The sequence below is a fragment of the Protopterus annectens genome, chromosome 10.part0 (genome assembly GCF_019279795.1).
Source record: "Protopterus annectens isolate FY-2018-M chromosome 10.part0, PAN1.0, whole genome shotgun sequence".
Classification (NCBI taxonomy): Eukaryota; Metazoa; Chordata; order Ceratodontiformes; family Protopteridae; genus Protopterus; species Protopterus annectens.
This window is the reverse complement of record NC_056744.1, coordinates 1,716,322,491-1,716,333,101: the sequence shown is the minus strand read 5'-3', so window position 1 is coordinate 1,716,333,101 and position 10,611 is coordinate 1,716,322,491. Positions and strand designations below refer to the sequence as shown.

Here is a 10,611-nt window from a genome sequence, read left to right as displayed (position 1 = left end):
TAATGTTTACTTCAGTTGACCTCTTATTAAAATGTTCTCGGGATTTATAAATCTGAACACTTGAATTAAAGAAGCTATGCATGGCATTTTGCCTCAGAAAATAAACAGTTCTTTGATCACATACTGGTACACTGTACCTTTAAATGAAGGTGGCCACTTATTCATGCATTTTACTTCCTGTGTTCTGGAAATTAGCTTAGAAAAAAAAAAAAAGCAATTGCTGTTAACATGGCTTACAGTGTGATAGCTGATAACTACACTCGACAGTTAATTTACTGAGTTTTCCTGACACTTAGTGATTCTGGATTGTGGGCTCCAGTTCTACAGGGTCTGAACTCATCTGATTATAAACAGGATCTTCCAAGAAAAAGTTCGGAGTGAATTGAAAGCTGAACTGCTTTTGTTCAGAGATCTCTGGGATTGAAGATGTAGCACAAAAGACAGGAAACAGACTACATGGTGAAAAAAGAGATACAGAGTCTGCATGCTACAAAAGGGAGAACTGATCTTTGCTGTGGGGACCACAAATAGACCCTGGAGTTGTTCTGCTTCGAGCGAGGTGAGTCCTTTGTTTGTTCCCTGTGTGTTCCCAGACATCCCAGTCACAGTTTTGTGTTTCTGAATGAGGCAGTTACTGTGTATAAGGTAAGGGAAACTGTCTTATGAATAACATTAATTCTTTCCCTGTGAGGGATGAACTGACGTGAGCTAATTGTGTTCTGAACTTGCAGTCGGGGGGGCATTTCTGGGCATATTGCATTGTAATACCCCCTGTGATGTGCTGTAGCAGACCCCTGCCCACAAGAGAAGAACACTACATTTAAGTGTCAGCAGAACAATAACACTGAAAACCTGGTTAATTTTAGTTTGATTTTTTTTTTGTGATGCTTATTGTTAGTGTTATTTTTTTTTGCTTATTCAAGAAATAATACCTTCTTTATATTGCATATTCAAGAAAATAACAGCTAAGCTCTTTTTGTCTCTCTGAGGTATGACTTCTGAGGTAGACCATTCAGCATTTTATATCTGTTCAGTCCATGCCCTTAGAAAACATTTAACATAAATAAATAACAAATAGAGTTTAAGGGGTTGGAGCCCCCTTATATGCATTACAGTAGTGGCTGCTAAGTGCTTGGTTAGCTGTACTCCATAGTGTTATAGACTTGGCTTTCAGCCTGAAAACTCCCACTACTGTATGTCACTCATGCAGGGAATGTCCAAACCTGCGTGAACTGTATTGGGAGAATATTACATCAGTTATAAGTTTTACACCACATGGAGTATTTGGTACAAATCTGGAGACCTCCTCGTTCTAATGACCTAGACTAGATAGAGGGAATTCAGAAAGATTTTCTTGTGTAGATCATCAGATCCCATCTGGAATGATGTGCTTATCTTTCTAAAGGCATACACTAGCTTGAAGGTAACAAAATTATGAATGTTCTAAACTAGAAGTGATATAAAAAGAGACCAAATGAGCTAAATACCTAATATCAGTGAATAAACAAGAGAAATAAGGGATGCAATTGTTGAATAATACATACATTGCATAATAAAGGTGTAGAAAAGAACATAGTAGAAACATTTTATGCACCATGTGAGTGCCATATGAAGCAAGCAAACAAACAAAAACTGATGCAGGAGAACAAGAGGATGCATTTGAAAGTAAACATATATCAGAGGAAGTGTGAGGAAGTATTATTTCTCAGAAAAAGTGGTGAATAATTGGTACAGCCAAAATTTAAAAAAATGTTGAAACAGTAAAAGAGTTTGCTAAGGTATGAGAAGTTATGAATAGATGTAAGGCAGTTCTTTTGAGTTGTACAATGTAATATAAACCATTGTGTAATGTCTGCAGTTTATCAAGCATGTATATAAATAGAGCATGGGGAACAGACTGTGATGTTTGGGAACACATCTGATACCTTTTTATTCTGAGTCGGACTGTAGCACATTTGTTAAGTTCACTTATGACTTACAAAATCCTGCAACAGGTAAACTAAAATGTGTATCAGCAAAGTGTGTTTTTCAGTGACGTAAAAGATGTGACAATTTATCTTTTTTCTATTCAATGCAAAAAAGTATGTGAAGTTTGTGACTGAATTTTATAACTGCATTTTGCTGAGAATTACAGAAATTGTGCATATGTGAAGTGTACACCGCACATGTGAAATAATTAGATTACCTTTTTTAGGCCAGGAAGCTAAAGCTGTAAAAACACAATTAGAACATTCTGTAAGGGGTGGACAGCAGGAAAACAAATGCTTTAACACAGGTTAAAAACCTGACCCACAGTCCCTGGTCAATCCGGAGTGTTAATTGCAACACCTTTGAAATGCTTGAATAAAGGAACATAGTCATCTGTCTTTTTTTTTTTTTTTTTAAGACTGTGAAAGTAATCTTGTGCCAGCCATAGCATCTAGGTCCCCCCCCACCAAGTGTTTGCGTGTCTTTGGTGAAGATCCTACATCTTCCTCTTCTTCTGGTGTTTGTATGTCTTTGGTGAAAGTCCAACATTAGTGAAGGTCCAATGTTTCCCCTTTCTGCTGGTGTTTGTGTGCCTTTGGTGAAGGTCCAACATTTCCCCTTTTCTGCTGGTGTTTGTGTGTCTTTGGTGAAGCTCCAACATTTCCAAATTCTGCCGGTGTTTGTGTGCCTTTGGTGAAGGTCCAACATTTCCCCCTTTTCTGCTGGTGTCTGTGTGCCTTTGGTGAAGGTCCAACATTTCCCCCTTTTCTGCTGGCGTTTGCATGTCTTTGGTGAAGGTCCAACATTTCCCTTTTCTGCTGGTGTTTGTGTGTCTTTGTTGAAGGTCCAACATTTCCCCTTTCTGCTGGCATTTGCATGTCTTTGGTGAAGGTCCAACATTTCCCTTTTCTGCTGGTGTTTGTGCTTCTTTGGTGAAGGTCCAACATTTCCCCCTTTTGCTGGTGTTTGTGTGTCTTTGGTGAAGGTCCAACATTTTCCTTTTTTGCTGGTGTTTGTGTGCCTTTGGTGAAGGTCCAACATTTCCCCTTTTTGCTGGTGTTTGTGTCTCTTTGGTGAAGGTCCAACATTTTCCTTTTCTGCTGGTGTTTGTGTGTCTTTGGTGAAGCTCCAACATTTCCCCTTTCTGCTGGCGTTTGCATGTCTTTGGTGAAGGTCCAACATTTCCCTTTTCTGCTGGTGTTTGTGCTTCTTTGGTGAAGGTCCAACATTTTCCCTTTTTGCTGGTGTTTGTGTGTCTTTGGTGAAGGTCCAACATTTTCCTTTTTTGCTGGTGTTTGTGTGCCTTTGGTGAAGGTCCAACATTTCCCCTTTTTGCTGGTGTTTGTGTGTCTTTGGTGAAGGTCCAACATTTTCCTTTTCTGCTGGTGTTTGTGTGTCTTTGGTGAAGCTCCAACATTTCCCTTTTCTGCTGGTGTTTGTGTGTCTTTGGTGAAGGTCCAACATTTCCCCTTTTTGCTGGTGTTTGTGTGTCTTTGGTGAAGCTCCAACATTTCCCTTTTCTGCTGGTGTTTGTGTGTCTTTGGTGAAGGTCCAACATTTCCCCTTTTTGCTGGTGTTTGTGTGTCTTTGGTGAAGCTCCAACATTTCCCTTTTCTGCTGGTGTTTGTGTGTCTTTGGTGAAGCTCCAACATTTCCCCTTTTTGCTGGTGTTTGTGTGTCTTTGATGAAGCTCCAACATTTCCCTTTTCTGCTGGTGTTTGTGTGTCTTTGGTGAAGCTCCAACATGTCCCTTTTCTGCTGGTGTTTGTGTGTCTTTGGTGAACCTCCAACATTTCCCTTTTCTGCTGTTGTTGCTGTTTATCTTTCTTCAGCTTGATCCACTTTGCGCTTCAAGCTGTTTTACTCTCTTAGCTACCTTAAGTTCTAGAACTTTCATGTCCAGCTCAAATCTCTCTCTCTCTCTCGAAGTCTGACTTTCAAGGTCATGTGGGCCTGTTTGGACCATTCTTTTTCCTGCATCAGGCACGTCCTCATCATTATGATACACCCATTACTGCATGATGCAAGACTGGCTACCAGTACGCAACTGTGCGATGCTTTCTTGGCCAATGTCTCCAACTAATGTGGAACCTGAACAGCTACCCTGAGTAGAGTATCAGCCGAAGTTAGGGCAGAGATGATCTACAACTCTTCAAATCTAAATTAAAAGAACATCTGATAAAGGTCTCTGCCTACATACATTTTAAAGACAGCAGTTATGGACAGCAACAAAGGAGTTGCATTTCTAAAGCTTTAAATCTTATCAGTTGGAGTTGCCTAAGGGATCTTTTCAGTAGGGTACCATTCCGAATGCACCATCGATTTCCAAGTTTGCCCAATTCGTCTCATATTTTATCATTTTTTACATAAGGTAAGTTTTATGGACAAAATAAGTTATTTCCTCAAAAAAATCTTGCAGTCTATGCTAAGACATGGCAAATTTGCTGAAAAAGCAATCCCCAAAGTGACACAGACACACAATCTATGTAGTGGTTCAATTACATATATTTTTCTTAAGTTATAATTTGTGCTTTCATACTATGCGTGAATTGTGATTATTAGAATACCATAACATCTCATGCCATTGTTGAAAATGTATAATTGCCCAGTTAAAATGAAATAAATATACATTAAACAATGTTTCCTTGTTTTAAACGGACTGTTGAATTATACAGAAAGAAATTCATCGACCACAAAAGAAGACCAGGTGTTATTTTAAGTGATTATATTATAGAAATAGATACCTGACATCGTAAATGAGTGAGTAGATTTTAAGCCTCTATATTCAAAAGGCTAGCAGACCTTTTGGTGAGAGTGATAAACATAAGTTGTTATAAGATAAGATGTTTAGTGTCATAAGATGCTGATTGGCAGAGCAGGCATGTAATGGTGGTGAACAGATGTGGCAGAAGGAGCACCGCTTTCTATCTAGCAGGTCTCAGTGGCACAGGAAGGTGGTACTCAGAACTACACATGAGTATAGGAGGACCCACAGAGCAGTGTAAGCCACCAAAGCAGGTTCCACAGGCAGCAGGGAATGTCAGCAATACTAATGACACTTCCAGGTCTTGGGGTCAGATGTTATCAGTGTAGAAAAAGAGGGCATGTATGGAATATCAGCAATACTAATAACACTTCCAGGTCTTGGAGTCAGATGTTTTCAGTGTAGAAAAAGAGGGCATGTATGGTGTCAGTTTCCTCTAAGACAAAATGAGAAAGTCATTGAAGGCAGCAATCAGTGGTAATGCTATAACAGTACGAGGTTGTCTGCAAACAATTCCTGCAACAAACTACCTCAAGGGTCACTACCTTTTGCTGATGAAGAGGCAAGAGACTGTTGCCAAGGGAGATGCAGCATCAGACATAATTATTGTTGAGTTTGCAGCAGTTAAAAGGGAAAGTTACTTGGCCATGCAGTTCATTCCAGTTCGAGCTTTTGGAAGGACACCTTTCTGAATGCCACTAGCCAGACTTTTGAGTGGGAAGGGGCAGGGTAACAAATGGAAGGCAGTGTTCCATGATAGGGACAAGGTAATAAACTGGTGGTAGTGTTCCATTATAGGGGTAAGGTAATAAATGGGTGGAAGTGTTCTGTGATAGGAGCAAGGTAATAAATGGGCGGCAGTGTTCTACAATAGGGGCAAGGTAATAAATAGGTGGCAGTGTTCCACAATAGAGGCAAGATAATAAATGGGTGGCAGTGTTCTACGATAGGAGCAAAGTAATAAATGGGTGGCAGTGTTCTAAGATAGGAGCAAGGTAATAAATGGGTGGCAGTGTTCTACGATAGGAGCAAGGTAATAAATGGGTGGCAGTGTTCTACGATAGGAGCAAGGTAATAAATGGGTGGCAGTGTTCTAAGATAGGAGCAAGGTAATAAATGGGCGGCAGTGTTCTACAATAGGGGCAAGGTAATAAATAGGTGGCAGTGTTCCACAATAGAGGCAAGATAATAAATGGGTGGCAATGTTCTACGATAGGAGCAAAGTAATAAATGGGTGGCAGTGTTCTAAGATAGGAGCAAGGTAATAAATGGGTGGCAGTGTTCTACGATAGGAGCAAGGTAATAAATGGGTGGCAGTGTTCTACGATAGGAGCAAGGTAATAAATGAGTGGCAGTGTTCTACGATAGGAGCAAGGTAATAAATGGGTGGCAGTGTTCTACAATAGGAGCAAGGTAATAAATGGGTGGCAGTGTTCCACAATAAGGAAGATAATAAATGGGTGGCAGTGCTCCATGATATTCCAACAGATGTTCTAAAAATGTGATAGTTTTGATAATGCATTGCCTCATGTATCTGGTTACATACAGCCAGGCATGGATATGTGGAATGTAGTAGGGGTAGGGAGCAGCCACGTCCCACAGTTCCAACCAAGGCAGGTGATGTGGCTATTTGGCGGGGGGAGGGGTGCTAGTTAGTAGTAGCAAGCCTACATCTGAGCCACAAGTGTTGCAAAGTACTGGTCTATTGGTTGTCCCTTTGAAAGACAAAAAAGAAAGAATATTTAATTATATTAATCAATGCATAGTGCAAATAACAATGCTGCAGGAAACACATTTGTAAAGAACTAAGCATGTGAATTTGATAAAGAAAGAATTTCAGGATAGATATTCTTCAGTATACCAGGGTCAAGAGGAGTACTTGTATTAATTGCTAGAGGAGCCCCAGTAGTGACAAAAGAGGAAAGAAAGATGATAATGGCAGATTTCTAGTAGTAAGGGGTTACTGGAAGGGGATGACGATAATGCTGGCCTATATTTATATTCACCTAAAACTTATATTTTGGAGCTTAAAAATTTTGGGGAAAAACAATCAACTTTCTGCAGGGAATGTATAACAAAAAAGGTCGATTCTGAAGTAATTTATAAAAATATTTGGTGTAAAAGACTGAATTAAGTAGTGGGAACTGTGAGATAATTTTCATATTATTCTCCAAGGTATAATAACTGCACTAGACTTGAAGGAAAATATAATTCACAGAAACATGTGCATTTAAATGAGAGCTTTCATACACATCCAGTAACTGTTTCATATTGTGCAATAATAATTACAAAGATAAAAATAAAGAGCAATGAATGAAAGGTGAGACACTGGCACTACCCCACCTACCTGTTAAAAAGAGAAGAATGTAAGGAATGGGTAGTGGAAATTATCCTGGAGTCATTAGAGAACATAGAAAGCACCCCATACGTTATAGCTAGTGAGTGGGATAAAATAAAAGTGTAGTTTAAAAACAGGGTACTAATAAAATAAAAAATTAGTCGCATTAAAACGTAATAAAATTATTTAGAGGGGCTGACAATGATTAAAGTATTACAAAATAAAGGGAATCCCCCTTTCCACCCTACTAAGATATGCTAACCCTAACCCTGTGCCAACTGAAGCCCAATACTTACTCCTCCAATAATACCACCACTATTCTAAGGGTATTTCTGACACTATATGGACAGAGTTAGAGGTAGGGTTAACTGATGAGAAGAAGAAAATGTGTTCCTTTTTCAATCTGTTCAGTTACAGAATTTTAAGTTTTTGATATACTGGGTTCAGTCTTTGGTGGGTAGTGTGATGCCCGTGCCCTGGCCCAGCAATCGAGGAGCCTCAATCCTCACCACTAACGCCAGAGAGGGTGTCTCATATATGTACTTTACTGTGTGTATTTGTTATCCTTTCCACTCAATTTCCTTTAAGTGCACACAGAGATAACTGTCAGTCTGGGACTGGTGGCTCCCTTGCTCCCCAATAAGACTCCCCACTGGCACAGCTATAGGGTCCAGATCCCAGCCTCACTGACAAGCTAATCTCCAGTACCCTCTCTGTCCAACCAGTGCTTCGTGTCCCTGCCCAAGTAGCTGACACATACACTTTGAGATAAGTATTTATACAACTTCACAGGCACTCCTGGAAAAGGCTGATGCAGATACTCCAGCTGTGCCCCTTTACCCAGACTATACGGTAGTAATTACTGCCACCACCAGCTAATATTTATCAGCTGCCCAAAGGCCCTTAAAAGGGTGTCCAATTATTACTGTGCAATATTATTATCCAATTGGTAGTATAGCCCAGGGCTAAAGCCATAGGAGTGGCTTAGACAGCAAATGCTATAAATATGCAATGTACTCTAGAGATTAACTTATCTCTGCGTAAACCAGCCACAGTTGAGAAGGGTTTAAAACTATTTAATAATAAATACTAAAAACACAAGACAATACTACCATACCACAGTGCTATTCAAGAGTTCAGAGATCACAAGACAATAATACCATACCACAGAAATTAGAATAATTCTGTAGTACAGTTCTGACATAACAGAAAAACACTTGGCCTATTATTTATAGTCTTAGCTATTTCTACAAGAAAACATACTTCTAAAATAACTTACTTACATAGAGCGAAGCAGTGCTGAGTTAGATGTCCAATATCAAAGTGCTTAATAATTTCTGGTTCTCACTGTTTAAATTGAAACTGCAGTTCTGATAAAACATTACATCATTTGTTTACACTTTCCTGGTTCCCAGGCCATACAGAATTGTATTTACATTCTTTTACACTTAGAGCAATAAAGGACATTTCACATGTAAATTCTGGTCATTAAATTTAGCCTTAAAACAATAGGCAGGATGCTTAATCCAGACTCATCAACACCAAATTCTAACTTCAAAGGAACAGGCATAAAGTAATTTTAATTTCAAAGGACCAATAAGAAATGCTTGACTTAGTTTTCCTTACAGCAGATGGCAATATTGCCACAGTGTTGCAACAGCATTTCTTTACATTTAAGACACAAGCCTCTATTTTACATATATATTATAAATGGCAGAATTATGTATCAAATTTTATTTGACTTGGCTGGCAGCCTTCACCCTTTTCTACCAGTCTTCACATCCCCCCCAGAGAACTCAAGCTAGTACCCCTTGTGAAATGCCGATTGAGAGGGTTAGGTCTATCTGAGGGTACCTCACCCCATTCCCTGTCTTGAGAGCCCATCTGCATTGGCATTGCTAATCCCACTGTGGTGCTGCCCTGACATATCACATGCCTGCAACCCCAGGCTCCATCTTAGCAATTTGGCATTTTGCTTACTGGCTCTGTTTGTTAGAGGGTTGTGATCTGTCATAACAGTGAATTTCCTTTCATACAGATAAGGCTGAAGTTTCTGCAGTGCCCACACTATGGCTAGACATTCCTTTTCTACAGATGCATAGCATTCCTCCCTGGGTTGGAACCTACGACTGAGATAAACCACTGTGTGCTCTTCCCCCTCTGAAGAAATCTGGCTAAGTACAGCCCGTACTCCATGGTTTGAAGCATCCACCTGCACAAAATTTCTTTGCTGTAATCTGGACTGGCTAACACAGGGGGTCCTCCCAAAGCTTATTTAAGCTTCTGGAGTGCCTGCTCACATGCTGATCCACACTACCTTATCTGGCCTGTTCTTCCTTGTCAGGTCTGTGAGGGGAGCAGCTATGGTACTATAACTGGGGACAAACTTTCTGTAGTACCCTGCTGTCTCTAAAAATGCCCTCACCTGCTTTTTGGTAACAGGTGCAGGCCATGCCTGAATAGCTTTCACTTTGGCAGGTTCTGGCCTTATCTTACCACTTCCCACTCTATGTCCTAGGTAGGAGACCTCTGCCATACCCACCTAACATTTGCTCGGCTTAATGGTCATCCCTGCCCTCTGTAGTCTGCCCAGCACCTCCCTGACATGCTGAAGGTGCTCTGGTCAGGAATGGCTGTAGATGGCAATATCATCTAGGTAAGCAAGGGCAAACCCTCTTGCTCCTGCTAGGATATTATCTACCAGCCTTTGGAAAGTCACTGGGGCATTCTTCATCCCAAAGGGCATGTTTGTGAACTCGTACAGGCCAAAAGGAGTCACAAAGGCTGACTTCTCTCTAGCACTGGAGGTCAAGGGCACCTGCCAGTAACCCTTGGTAAGATCAATGGTTGTAAGATACTTAGCCCCACCCAGCTGCTCTAGGGCCTCATCTGTCCTAGGCATGGGGTAAGCATCCGATTCTGTGTGACTATTTAATTTCCTGTAGCCCACACAGAACCTGGTGCTGCCATCCTTCTTTGGCACCAGCACCACTGGGGAAGCCCAGGGACTGTTGGACTCTTGAATCAGGCCTAGTTCCAACATCTCCTGTACCTCCTCCCTCAGATTCTGTCTGACTCTCTCAGGCACCCTACAAGGGGCCTGCCTAATAGGCCTTTGGGGTCCTGTATCCATCTGGTGCTGCACCAGGTGGGTGCACCCTGGTTTCCCAGTGAACATGTCCCCAAATTTCTGCACCACCGCTCGGATTTCTTGAACCTGGGTAGGATATAACTGCTGGGATATTGCTACCACTTCCATTGAGGTGTCAGCCCAAGCCTCACTGTGGAGATAAGTCACTAGATCTCCCTCAGACTCTTCCTGCAATACACTGCAAATGCTCAGCACAAGGGCCTCCCTATCATGGTAAGGTTTCATCATATTAACATGGTACAATCTGTGCCCCTGCCATCTGCCTAGCACTTCCACCATGTAATTAACATCACTTACCTTTCTTACCACCTTGTAGGGTCCCTCCCAAGCTGCTTGCAGTTTGTTGTATCTGACAGGAATGAGAACCATTACCTGCTGCCCCACAGCATA

The 10,611-nt window shown here is 41.0% G+C and overlaps 1 protein-coding gene across 1 annotated transcript in view; it reads left to right on the top strand.

Moving 5' to 3' along the window:
* The first annotated feature begins 208 nt into the window (after positions 1–208).
* LOC122812763 (zinc finger protein 2-like) overlaps positions 209–10,611 on the top strand; it is a 126,212-nt gene continuing 115,809 nt past the window's right edge. Inside the window, exon 1 of the mRNA XM_044084839.1 lies at positions 209–559. The gene's annotated coding sequence lies outside the window, so the exon portion shown is untranslated. The remainder of the gene's footprint in view (positions 560–10,611) is intronic.